The following is a 14556-nucleotide window of genomic DNA, read 5'->3' as shown; positions in this document are numbered from 1 at the left end:
CTCAACTGGGAATAATTTTGGCTCATGGGAGACATTTGGCAATGTCTGGAGACTTTTTGGTTTTTATAATTGAGGGAATATGTGTGCTACTATCATCTTGTAGGTAGAGGCCAGGGATGAACATCCTACAATGCACAGGACAGCCTCAACAATAAAGAATTATCGCACCTCAAATGTCAATGGTGTTGATGAAACAGGAGAATTCCCTGGCCCCACTCATGGGGCATACGACAGGGGTGCGGCTCTCTGTTCAACCACCATGAGCTCAAACCCCTTGTGGGTTTGGGAGAGGGAGTACACAGATGGGCAGGTGCAGGAGCAAGAGCGAGTGCTTTGGGCTCCAGCCCCATCGTAGTGTCTAGGGGTGGGTGCCTGTGGCCATAGTGTTACAATGCTCTTTTAGCTCTGCCATCCACAGATAGCTTAAGTGTTAACTAGCTCAGTGCTCCCTCTGCCTTTCTGCAAGGGCAGAGGGCCAGTGTGACAGCTTTCTGTATCCCAAGCTCTTGTCCAGCATCCTAAAAGAATTGGGTCACACACAGGCTTGAAGGATGAATGCAGAGGTTTTATTGAGTGGTGGAAGTGGCTTTCAGTGGGATGGATGGGGAGCTGGCTGGGGGATGGAATGGGAAGATGATCTTCCCCTGGAGTTTTGACTGTTCAACGGCCAAACTCCTCTCTGACTGCCCCCAGCTGAGTTCCTCTCAGCATTCAGACATTCCTTCTTTTCTCTCTTTCTCTGTTGCACCATTCGTCTGCTTTTCGCCTCTTCTTGTCTGCTCCTGGAGCCTGGGGTTCAGAATTTATATGGGTACAGGATTAGGGAGTGTGGTATGCCAGAAGGCAACCATTTGGGTGCAAAAACAGAAATGCCTGTTCCCACTTAGGACCACAGGCCTCCAGACTTAAGGGTGGGGCCTTTGCTGGGGAACCATCCTCTTCTACTCAGTATTTCCTTGTCTTCTGTCTGTATCACTGGGGAGAGAAATTCTGCTTTAGAGGTCTTATTCTCTCATTCATTCATTTCACATGTGTTTATTATCTGCATCCACTTGGTCAGATGAGCTAGACTGCTTGTCCATGACCACACAGCTAGGTGGTACAGATCAAGAACTTGAACCAATATCTCTGGGATAGCTCTTCTTCAAATGCATCAAGGTGGCCTCTGACAGCCTGTTACTGATTCAAATGCCATCCTTGTGGTCACGGTAAAGCAGGTCCTACTGAGACAGATAGGACTCTGAGCCCGTGCTTGGTACCTGGAGCTGATGGAAAGGGCAGTGATCTAAGACGGCTTGTTTAGGCTGCAGAAAGTCCCTCGGCCTGGACTCCCTGAGCTCTTGCTCATTCTGCTGAGGCAGGGACCATTGTAGCCTCCTGTGTATGCTACATTCCGTTGCTGGGCCAGTCACTCTTCGCTGAACTGTAACACTATCTCATCCACCTTGTTTTCACAGGGCCCTGTAAGCCATATTATGGACTTTGTTGAAAGAATTATCATGTTCGCACAGCTCTGTGTTTGCAGTAGGCTTAGGACTCTTCAGATTTGAGCACTGGCGGTCTTTCATGCGATCTGCTTTTCAACACACATCACATGTTCTCCTCCTCCCTTTCCTTTCCCCGCCTGACTCCTTGCTGCCTTCTGATTATGATCTGCCTGAGTATGCAGAGTCCCACAGCCGAGCTTAACAGGTGCTCAACAATTCGCAAGGTGCTAGAGTTGATGGATTTTAATCAGGTGAGTGCAGTTTAATGCAAATGCTCTTTTAGCTGAGGTTCATAAATTATGCTCAATATTATGGTCCCAAATATTATTTCAATGCTCATGACTTATGTAAATGGCTTTGTTTTGGGGTTAGGTTAGGGGAAAATCAATAAAAACCAGCTGGAAATGGAGAAAGGAACTGTGTACTTACATTCCATTGTGATGTAACCCTGCTCTCACCCCACAACACCTCATACTTATCCTTTTTGTTTTTTTGCCAGCTCACTTTTCTCCCCCACATTTAAGGCTTCACAGAGATATGAAAAGCCACCCTGGTTCCTCCATCTATTAAACAGGAAATGCATATGAACAAATAGAAGAATTGCACCATATAATACAGCTGAAATACAATGTTATCATCCTTCCACTCTGAGCATTTCTCAGGATGGTTTATGTCCCAGCAGTTAATGGCTTGCTATTGTTGGTGTACCAACACAATGCTATTAGCAACACAGAATTCTCAGGCTTTCTGTTTAGACTATCTTCATGTAGGCTAGCCAGAATTTAGATATTTGTAAACGGAATTTGAACAGTGGCCTTTCTTCACAATATAAAATTCAGATAAGTGTAACTGGTCATGGCCCAACTCTTGTTTATTAATTAAGGCTTTATAATATGGCACCATTTTTGGAAGCTGCAGCTTATGCAAAGAAGAATACTAATTACATTCTGCATTTTCTGTAATAATGGGGCAGTGTTTTGGACAATGCAGTTTATCCAGACAATGCATCCGGCTCATAATGTAGTTTATTAACAAGGAGGCTCTGAATGTTTAATGGGAGACTGATACAGCTGTGAAAGGGTGGCGTAAATAATATTCCTGGCCAGGCTGGGGCAGTGACAACATGTTGCATGCTGTTAACCTCCAGAGGTCTCCAAATAGCTTTTATAGATGCCTGCTATATATTTGTTGACCATTGCTGGATATAAAGGAAGCTAAGTGATCTGGGAAAATCTATTTGGTAATTTTCTTTTCCCATTCTCTTAGCACTTGCTGAGGCTTTAAAAACAATAGGTCTTTGCATTTGTATGGATTGTTTTTCCTTAGGCTCCTTCAAGAGTGGTCACTTTAATATTGTTATCATTATGGATTTCTTATAATGGTCATGTGAGAGAATCAGAATAGGATACCATTTTTTTTCTATAAGATATTTTTCTTATTGAAATAATTCACATACCACAATGTTTATCCTCTCATAATGTGAAACTTGGTGGTTTTAGTATAAATACAAAGTTGAGTAGCCATTACCACTATCTAATTCCAGAACATTTTCATCACTCTGAAAAGAAACCCCTAGCCATTAGCAGTCACTGTCCTTCCTCTCCTCCTATGTCCTGGTGACTGCCGATCTATTTGCTGTCTCTGTGAATTTGCCTATACTGGACATTTCACATAAATGGAATCATATGATGTGTGGTCTTTTGTGACTAGCTTCTCTCACATAGCATAATGTTTTCAAGACTCATCTGCATGTGAGATGTAACAGAACGTCATTTCTTTTTATTGCCAAATGATGCCCATTATGTGGATATGCCACATTTTGTTTATCCATTCATTAGTAAATGGAAATTTAAGGTTTTTTCCCCCACATTTTGGCTGTAAAGAATAATGTGGTTATGGACTTTTGTATTTTTTTTGTGTGTGTATGTATTTGTATATTCATTTCCTCAGGGGTATATACCTAGGAGTAGAATTGCTGGGTCACATGGTAACTCTATGTTTAACTTTTTAAGGAACCGCCAGATGCTTTTTGAAGCACCATTTTATATTCCCACTTGCCAATATGAGACTTCAAATTTCTCCACAGCCTAGAAAACACTTGTTATTGCCTATCTTTTTGATCATAGCCATTCTAGTGAGTGTGAAGTGGTATCATTGAAGAGCTGATTTGCATTTCCTTCTTGACTAATGATGTTCAATATCTTTTCATGTGATTATAGGCCATTCGTATTTCTTGTTTGTGAGCTACCATTTTTAATCTCCATTTTATAAATGAGGAAACTGACACTGAGAGGAAACAAGACTTACTAGGGTACCTGCAAGAGGTAATAGCCCATCAGTATTGGAATTTAAGTTCTCTCACTTAGCTATGCAAAAGCATAGACATTGAGTACCTAGTAATAAAATAAGCTTAAGCGATTTGCATTTAGTCTTAACTTTTTTATTTGCAAATGACAGAAACGCAGCTCTAACTGTGGCTTAATGAAAGTAAGAAGATTTTGGTTTGCCTCTCTGTAAAGTTAAGAGCTTTTTGCCTCCAGAATGATTGGATGCAGCTTCTCAAAGATGGCATCAGAAATATGTCTCTATCATCTCTTCGTTCTCTTTCAATTGGGTTGGTGTCATGCATAGGCATGGTCTCACTTTGTAGCAGTTAGATGGCCACTAGAAGCTCAGAGTTTTGTCTTACCAGCTCAGAATGCCAGCAAGATTTTTTTTTTTTAAATTATTCCCTTTCTCAATACTTCCTTCCGTAGTTCTCAAATCTTAGCATTGAGTAGTATTGGACTGACTTGAATTAATGATTGATTCCCTGAATCATTGATTGGTGAAATATATTGATTGGTCATTTGCTCATTCTCAGTGGGGAGTGAAGTTAGCTCCATCTACACCATCTGGAGTGAGAGCTGGAGAAGGGGATTCCCCAGAGGAAAGTGAGGATGATGGTACCAGCACCATGAGGAACGCATGCTAGGGCAAGTGAAACTCATAGATGTCCAATGTGCTATGTAGTTTTTTCCTTGGGCTTTGATCATTTATCACTTACTGGTTTCTTGTTGTCTGTAAATTTAGAAAAGATACAGGCTCTCTGAAAAGTAATTTTTGGTCTCTTACAAGTGAAGGATTAATCAACCAATCCATGTTTATTTTCTCCAGTACTGAGAGATCATTTGTTTTAATACATGCAAATAAGGTTTCTTATAGTTAAAGGTAATTGGCTTTTCATTGTAATTCTTCATGCTGATCATTTTGTGTCTGAGTTGTTCCTAATTGCTTTGGCTCAGAGTTTGAGAAATGAAATGGCCCCTTGACTAAAACTATAACTACAATTATAACAATTTATTTATTTAAATCAGCAATCCCTGCAAAGTCATGTACAGTTTGTATATTTCAGTATGTTTTACAAAGTGCAACAAAAGCAGCCTCATCACATAGCAAATCTTTCTTATAGGATTAAAACTTACTGGGTAAGGCAAGTCTGGCATAGTCATTAAAGTGGAAATATTGTTTCTCCTTGACTGGTCAACTTTAGAGACAACTTTTCCCATTCTAAGTAATGTATCCTCTAAAATAGGATACAGAGATTGAGGCCAGGTGGGATGGCTCACACCTGTAATCCCAGCACTTTGGGAGGCCAAGGTGAGTGGATTGCTTGAGCTCAGAAGTTTGAGACCTTGATAACATGGCGAGATGCCGGTGGTGCCACGCCCGTGGCCCCAGCTTTTTGGGGGCTGAGGTGAGAGGATCTCTTGAGCCTGGGAGGCAGAGGTTGCAGTAAGCTTTGTTGGTACCACTGCACTCCAGCCTGGCCAACAAAGCGAGACCATGTCTCAAAACAATAAATAAATTAAAATAAAATATAGAGAGACCGAGATGCAGCAGCAGTTGTATGTTGTTCTCTGGCTTTTCAATAATAAATTGTATGTGTACCTTCATGTAATAGGATCTTCAGCTCACATGCCAACTCTATTTCTTAATAGAAATGAACAAGATGGACATGATACATCTAGGATACTATGTTAAAATGGTTTCTAAGGTTGCATTCAGCCTTAGAAGAAAGGAGTGTTGTGATCACTTAATGATGTCTGTCACAGGCCTAGGAGAGTGAAACGATGGCACCTGCATTGTATATTTCCCATCCCCGCCTATGTCTTGAAAGGAAGTCCCAATGCTGAAAGTTTGCAGGATTGGGACAGATGATTTGATACTTCAGACCAACAGATGGCTGCTTCTTTCATTGTTCAGATGAAGTGTTTTGTGTTGCCAGTCCAGCTAAGTGTTTTAATCCCCAAGATTACCTTAACTATGGAGACTTGACTTAGACTAAATATTTTGATCCAGAAATGCATCAAGTATAGAATAAAAACTTCTATCCTAACAAGACTAGGCATATAAAATATTTATTCAAAGTATACATGTACTGCCTGCTGGGTGTGCAACATTCTGCTAAGAGAATGTGAAGGTGGCAGGAGACCAAGGGTCCTCGGCATTAGAAATTTATAGGCAAGGTGTAATTAGAGAAAGAGATAAAGGGCTCACCAATGGATCACAGAGCACACCTATTAAAGGCTAAAGAAGTAAAACAGTTTGGTAATGAGAAATGAAGGATAGAGTGATCTAGGGAAAATTCTATGGAGAAATAGCTTCTTCAGCAATGTCTGAAAGGAAGTGATGGGCATGGGTTGGTGGAAAGGATGGTTGGTTGAGGTGGAAAGGATGGTTGGTTGAGGTAGTGGTGAAAAAGACTAAAAGCTACTGACCAAGGAATGACATAACCCAGAGGACTCGATCCATCAGCTCACTGGCCTAAAAACAAAACAAAACAAAAACTACACAAACAAAAACCAGATGTGTGCTACACAGGAATATAGAAATAAAATACATTGGAACAATAAAAGATTTCCAGCAAAAAATAGAAAATACTAGAAAATCTGGAAGTTTCACATCAAATGCAGGTTTTCTTACTTTTCTATAATAACCGAAAGATCTCACAACATTCTGCCTGAATTCCTAGTTGGCAAGAAATGGCTGAGAGTGAGTAGCGATTGCCAGGATACACGAGTGGTTTGCTGCAGTCTTCACCTCTCCCTGCAGTCTCCCAACACTAAGGTCAAAGGTTAATTGCTATCTAGCATCATGCTTGCGCTATTGAGACTATTCATAAAAACTTGTCCAGCAAAGTTTGAAAGATGAAGAATACATTTTCAGAAGTCTTTGTTAAAAAAAGATGGGGGTGAGATAGGATGGGGAAATAGTGCATTTCATATGCAATCAGGCCAGGCATGGTGGCTCACACCTGTAAGCCCAGCACTTTGGGATGCCAAGGCGGGCCGATCACCTGAGGTCAGGAGTTTGAGACCTGGCCAACATGGCAAAACCCCATCTCTACTAAAAATACAAAAGAAATTAGCCAGGTGTGGTAGCTTGCATCTGTAGTCCCAGCTACTCCAGAGACTGAGGCAGGAGAATCACTTGAACCTAGAAGGCGGAGATTGCAGTGAGCCGAGATTGCGCCACTGCACTCCAGCCTGGGTGACAGAGTGAGACTCTGTCCGTCAAAAAAAAAAAAAAATAGCAGGCTTTGCAGATACCAACACTGCCAGGAGCCCTGTACTGAGCCACGGTCAACCCCACCATGTACTTCCACATCGCCATTGACAGCAAGCCCTTGGGCCACGTCTTCTTCGAGCTGTTTGCAGACAAGCTTCCAAAGACAGCAGAAAACTTTCATGCTCTGAGCACTGGAGAGAAAGGATTTGGTTATGATGGTTCCTGCTTTCACAGAATTATTACAGGGTTTGTATGTCAGGGTGGTGACTTCACATGCCATATGGCACTGGTGGCAAGTCCATCTACAGGGAGAAATTTGATGAAGAGAACTTCCTCCTGAAGCATACAGGTCCTGGCATCTTGCCCATGGCAAATGCTGGACCCAACGCAAATGGTTCCCAGTTTTTCATCTGCCCTGCCAAGACTGAGTGGTTGGATGGCAAGCAAGTGGTCTTTGGCATGGTGAAGGCATGAATATTATGGAGGCCATGGAGCACTTTGGGTCCAGGAATGGCAAAACCAGCAAGAAGATCACCATTGCTGACTGTGGACAGCTCTAATAAGTTTGAGTTGTGTTTTGTCTTAAGCACCAGACCATTCCTTCTGTAGCTCGCAGTATCCTAGAATCTTTGTGTCCTCACTGCAATTTCCTTTGGGTTCCATGTTTTCCTTGTTCCCTAGCTGCATTGCAGAGTTAAGTTTATGATTATGAAACAACAACTAAATAACAACAAAAAATGCAATCAAGTGTAATTGTTACAGTAGGTAGCTAGTCAGCTAGTCAGATATGAGTTGGGGCAGGAGAGGGACACCCCCCATCCCACCAGGAATGTCAGGCGACTGTCAGGTGATGGTCAGGCAGCTGTTAAGATGATTCTCTCAAATAATACTTGGTTGCAGCTGGCGCCAGGGAACAACAGTCTCCCAATAGGTAGAAGAAACCTAAAACTGGTCATCAGCAGCTTCCCAATAAGATTTCAGGAGGTTGTTGAGTGGGATCAAGTATGAGCACTAAGAGGCAAAATGGTGGAGTTTAACTGGTGTATGACCTTCTAGGGACACTTGACAGGTAAGGGAAGCATGCCTCAAGTGAGTATGCATACAACTGCAGTAAACACACTGTGCAAGCAGGCCACCCAGCGAGTGGACAGCCCACCCCACGGGAAGACTCAGGGGAGAAGGGAGGCAAGACCCTGGAAGTATGCCAATATATGAAACCTCAAGTCAAAAGTTCAAACTGTGCACTTAATCTCTCAAGTCACGAGCTTGGCCCTCTTCCAAGTGTACTTTACTTCCTTTCATTCTAGCTCTAAAACTTTCTAATACACTTTCACTCCTGCTCTGAAACTTGCTTTGGTGTCTCCTTCTGCTTTATGCCCCTTGGTTGAAATCTTTCTTTCCAAGAGGTGAAAAGTGAGGTTTCTGCAGACCCGTACGGATTCACTGCTGGTAACATTTTTGGTGACGCATGATTTGGGAATCTTCAGCCAGTAACATACTGCTGTCTTATTTTTATTATTTATTTTTATTTATTTATTTATTTTTGAGATGGAGTCTCGCTCTGTCCACCCAGGCTGGAGTGTAGTGGCGAGACCCTGGCTCACAGCAACCTACGCCTCCCAAGTTCAAGCGATTCTCCTGCCTCAGCCTCCCAAGTAGCTGGGATTACAGGTGTGTGCCACCACGCTGGGCTAATTTTTTTTATTTTATTTTTTTGTATTTTTATTAGAGATGGGGTTTCACTGTGTTAGCCTGGATGGTCTCAATCTCCTGACCTCGTCATCTGCCCACCTCGGCCTCCCAAAGTGCTAGGATTACAGGCGTGAGCCACTGCACTCGGCCTGTCTTATTTTTCTTAACACTAGACTTCTCTGTTCATTTATTTACAGTACCTCCCAGCACAAAAGGCATTTGAGTTTGCGTTTTTCCTAGGATTAGCAAAAAGTGCCAGGTAGGCAAAGGCAGTAGGGTGGTGGTGGTGGCAGTGGCTCTGGAGGCTGCAGTCTGAGTCCTGGCCTCTGCTCCAGTCCCACTGTGGTGACGCTTGCTGAGCTGCTGTTGCTCCAGACCACTCTCCTGACCACGGTCTTGGGCGATTTCATCAGCATCCACTCGCATGCTGAGGAGTGCTTAAGTGAGTCACCTCAGGCACCAAGATGGGCCTCATCTTCGAAGGTGGCTTCCTGGACAGCAACGTGGAGATTACAGGACCTGAGAAGAAAGGGATTTGTAAAGGAGACCAAGAATCCAGTGGGAAATACACATTTGCTGCTCACGTGGATGGAACACATACATTTTGTTTTAGTAACCGAGTGTCCGCCATAACTCCAAAGATAGTGATATTCACCACTGATATTGGGGACGCTCCAAAAGGAGAAGATATGAAAACAGAAGCTCACCAGAACAAGCTAGAAGAAATGATCAGTGAACTGGCTGTGGCCATGACAGCTTTACAGCATGAAGAGGAATACACGAAAGTCTGGCAGAGGATACACAGAGCCATCAGCGACAACACAAACAGCCCAGTGGTCCTTCGGTCCCTCTTTGAAGCTCTTGTTCTAATCACCATGACATTGGGACACATCTACTACCTGAAGAGATTTTTTGAAGTCCAGAGGGTTGTTTTAAAAGCCTCTTCCTGATGATCCCAAACTCATAATTTACTGTTTACCAAACACCTTGGTGATAATGTCATAAGCCATTAATTTCTATGTTTTAATTTTCTGAACTATACAGTCACAGCTTATGTTTTGTTGTGATTAATAGAAATTGGAAGAAAACACCTTTTTAGGAAATTCATAGTGAAAATTTGACAATTGATTGGCATAATTTCCTAATTGAATGCTGCCTCCATTATATAGGTCCTTCCAGAAATTAAACACTGGAATTGAAATATAGGAATATAGTTTTGTTTTGTTTTTTAAATCTTCCTTTCCTTTTATTTTGACAATAAAATGCAGTTTCTTCAGGAAATCAGCACAAAGCCTGATAGTACTTTACTGAAATGACTGCATTCTGTGCATTCTCTCATTCTGTGGTTTAAGCCATTAAGGATTCATTTTGTTGAGTCCTTATGAGAAACAATAGTATGAATCCTGACATTTTCTATGCATGCTCATGGCAGAGCTCTCTGGATTGGGCATATGCTGCCAGGTTGGGCACTTTTATACTTTGTTTTCAAGTTTTGCTTTTAAAGGTAAGACTTGCCCCAGCTCCTATTTTCCCCCATACATTTTACACTGAACCTTGTGACTCAGTCACCTCCACTTAAATTGATGACATAAGCAGCCTACAACCATTTTTTTTTTCCATAACTTTCTAAGGAGTCTCTGTTAAAGCCAGTTCTCTGGTTGTCCCAGTGAATGGTGGCTCTTTTTCTTTCTGGCACATCCACTTTCTCCAAGCTTGGAATGTAGGAAGTATGCATTCACGTAATTGGAAAAATCTGGATTTCTGAAGCCAAAGGGTTAAAGCCTCTTAAATTTCTTTGCAGTGATACACAGCCGCTATTTTATTTTTGATCTGTGGCCTTCGGGCCATTGTTTAACCAGGGCACTGAACATCAGCGTCAACACTAGGGTTTTTGGTTTTGTTTCTCTTGGGTCTTTCTTTTTTGGCATATGTGGATTTTGTTTTGTGTAAAATGAAATGACTTTCTCTTGTTCTCTGATGATGGGTTTAAAATTAAAGGAGCGTCTGGTTTTGATGTGGGGATGATCCAGGATTATGTTGTGACTGATGTATATTAGTTACTATTAGTTACTTGTACATTTTTGGAGATCTTTGCAAAGGGAAAACTACAAGTAATGAGTTTTATGTAAGGAATTTAAATTTATTACAGGCTTTCAGGTTTAGGATAAACAATTTTTCAACCTTGGGTGAGAACACTTATGACACTTTGTTGATAAGGTGACTGTTTCACCTTAGGACAACTGTTTCATACCAATTGTGTGTGTGTTTGTGTGTGTGTGTGTGTATGTGTGTGTGAAAACACTTCAAAATTGATTTAAAAGATGTTAATTTTAAATTGGTTGTGTATCTAATATGCCCCAGATTCAGTAAATAAACAATAAACAATGAAAAAATACAAAGCAAAACAAAAGAAAAACAAACAAACAAACTGCCAGGTAGAATTTAATGGGAAGAGTAAAGAGGGTAGTAGAAAATTTCAATCTGACTGGAATAGAAAAGATTGTTTTTGTCTCATTTTACCTGCAAAGACTTGAAGGAAAGCCTTAAATGGTCAACTGAAGAATTTAGTTTTGACCTGTCTGAAAGGGTGGGTATTGAAAGTCAGAAGTATTATTAACAGAAAGGTTAATGAGCATTAAAAGAAAGGAGTTAATGTGGATCTGCCAGAAATGAAGTAACCAGACTGGTGTTCCTTTTGACAGGGTTATTGGAGTAGAAGATAAAGTTGAGTTTGAGAAATAGTGTGTTTCAGCAATGTATATGTATCTCATGGTATTTTTGTGGTCAAGACTGAGAATTGTGACATAGTTGATAGGACAACCATGAATTTAGAGCTGGTAGAAGAATTTTTACATTATGCATAGCATTTTAAAGTTTTGCCACAATGTTTAAGCTGTGTTATGAAAAACAAAATATACAGTTTCTTTCCTATTTGGTTATGGACATACTATGTTCCTTTTAAATTACTGTTTAATGAAGGAAATTATTTGATCCAGATTTTAATTGATAAAATACATTTGGATAATATTTTAGTAATAGGACAAATGCTCTTTGATCTCTTGGATGAACTTTACTTTATAGAGTCATATAGTAAGTTATCTTTGCTTTCCTATAATGGGGCTCCTGCCTCATTCACACTGTATATTGGTATAGTTTTCTGACCATACAAACTCTACCACAGCATCACGGTAGAGTCACTATCTGCTTCTGTTGCTGTTAGCTGGATTAGTCTTATCATAATTATGTCTTTGCTATAGCTGTTCTGGCTTCCCTATCTCTTTCTTGTTTATCTCAGTTAAAATATATAAAAGTGTATTAACATTTCGATACACTGAATTCTCTGGAGGGTTGTGCACTATATTAAATTTTAGTTTCCTAACTATAGGGAAAGAGTAGAGGGACTTGGAACATTTCTGATACTGAGCTTTTATTGTGAGCTTTTATTATATTCTGAGCTTTAAGGATCCGTCTTTCTCAGTATGGGTAGAAGTGGAGAAACGGAAAGGGAAATTGTTTTCTGCATTCTCTATAATGGTTTTTATTTAGGAATGATAAAGCAATACTCACTAAGCCCAGACCAGTTCCACAACAGACAGTACTGAAAATCCCAGTGGAAATGCAGTGATGTTTCTGTATTGGGAGGAAATAAACTTCAAAATGTTATTTGGTGTATAAAGTTATTATAAATATATTGAAGACAGCATTGCCTAGTGTAAAAATACTCAACTTGGAGTTAGGTTAGCCATGCTTAACCCTTATGTGTCTATTTGCTTCTCTTCTGAAACCATACAGAGATACGATTAAGAGGACAAACATAGACTGCAGGGTTCAAGGTCTCACTCTACCTCTTAAGCAGGTCAATTAGCATTTTGCACATCCTTTTCCTCTTATATAAAATGGGAATAATAATAGTACTTACTTCATACGCATTGGATTAAATAAATTAGTTGTCATCTTTCAGGTACTTACAGGGCTATATAATGTAAGACTCAATACAGGTCAGCTATTATTACTATATTTATCATTAAGGACTCAGCTAGTATAGGGAAAGAGAATTAAACTTGGCTGACTTTTCTGCCATACAGTTATTTGAATTTGGGAAAATCAACTGCTTATCTCGTCTACATTTTCTCTACTGAACACTGACCAGACTCACCCCACTACCCCTCTGGGAAAACACTCCCAAGATCGAGTTGCTCTATAGTTTTAGTCTGAAAAAAGTTATTTTTACTTGAATTTTGCCCTATGGACAAACACAGAAAGGGTAGTTTCGAAAATTGATGCCACCTATTATATTATTGTTTAAAGATTCCTAATTTTCAGATTGGAAGTAATTGACTTCATATCTCAATTTCTAATCTGGTTCTAATTGACTTACTCCATCAATCATCTAGTCTCTAATACAATTTTTGGAGTGTTGACAAAATCTTTTCAGTGATCAAATAAATCTTGATTGATATCTTGAGTGATAAGATTTCCTACCCTTTGCTGAGTTAGAAAGGGAGACCAACCCTTTGTTGTCAGCAACTTGATCAGAACTGGGAATGTCATCTACCAGTGCTAGATTTTGGCTTGTTTATTTTTGTATATTTTGCATATGTGCTTAGCTACTATTTGTTAGAATTTGCTATCCAACATTACTTGGCCTCCACTTTCCAGTGTCATTCCTTCCCTCAATTTTTTAAAATCACTTTTCCTGCTTGTTCTATGGCCTAAGGAAAATTATTTTACATCAGTGAGCCTTAATATAATCATCTGTAAAATGAAGATAATGATTCTACCTATCTCATGGTATTGGCAGGAAGATCATATAAGTTAAAGCATGTGTAGTGCTTATAAGTTAATGAATGTTAAATGCAAGTGCAGTGCCTAGCACATACTAAGTACTAAATAGCTGCTAGTTACTATTATTATTAGTAGTAGTAGCACCAGTGGTAATAATGGTGGTACTGCTTCCTGATATAGCAAAATACTTAGAATATTCTGAAAATAGAAAAAAAGAACAGCAATTGCAAAAGTTTTTATAAAGGCTCTCAGGCAGTTTGTCACATACATAGGTTCTACGTTTTGGTACCCGTTACCTTAATTTGTATAGAAAAAAATTACCTGAAACTATCTCTGGGAGTGATTCAAAAGTTGCCATAGACAATGGATATCCACATACAAAAGAATAAAGTTGGACCCCCTACGTCACACTATATACAAAAATTACCTTAAAGTATCAGAGGCCTAAATGGAAAAGCTAAAACATTATTAGACAAAAACATAGGCATAAATCTTCATGACCTTGTGTTAGGCAATGGTTTCTTAGCTATGGTGCCAAAAGCACAGTAATGCAAGAAAAAAAATAGATAAATTGGACATCCTAAAAATTAAAACTTTTATGCTTTAAAGGACATCATTGAGATAATAAAACTAACCCACAAAATGGAAGAAATGTTTTGCAAATCATACATCTGATAAGAAACTTGGATATAGAATATGAATATACAAAGAATACTTACAAATCAGTAATAACAAGACAAATAGCCCAGTTAAAATGGGGCAAATAAGTCTGAATAGGCATTTCTCCAAAGAAGATCTGCAAATGGATAATAAGCCCATGAAAAGATGCTCAACATCATTAGTCATCAGGGAAGTGCAAATCAAAACCATAACAAGATACCACATCACACTCATTAAGACAGTTATTAGCAAAAAGACAGATAAGGTTGGGCTCAGTGGCTCATGGCTGTAATCCCAGCACTTTGGGAGGCTGAGGTGGGAAGATCACTTGAGGCCAGGAGTTTGAGACAAGCCTGGCCAACATGGTGAAACCCCATCTCTA

At 40.0% G+C, this 14556-nt stretch overlaps 1 protein-coding gene and 1 pseudogene across 19 annotated transcripts in view; both read left to right on the top strand.

Annotated features, from left to right (window-relative positions):
• FHIT (fragile histidine triad diadenosine triphosphatase) overlaps positions 1–14556 on the top strand; it is a 1490910-nt gene that overhangs the window by 486351 nt on the left and 990003 nt on the right.
• Positions 7311–9795, top strand: LOC144339477 (transmembrane emp24 domain-containing protein 2 pseudogene; annotated as a pseudogene).

Source organism: Macaca mulatta, chromosome 2 (assembly GCF_049350105.2).
Source record: "Macaca mulatta isolate MMU2019108-1 chromosome 2, T2T-MMU8v2.0, whole genome shotgun sequence".
Taxonomy (NCBI): Eukaryota; Metazoa; Chordata; class Mammalia; order Primates; family Cercopithecidae; genus Macaca; species Macaca mulatta.
This window is presented reverse-complemented; position numbering and strand designations above follow the sequence as displayed.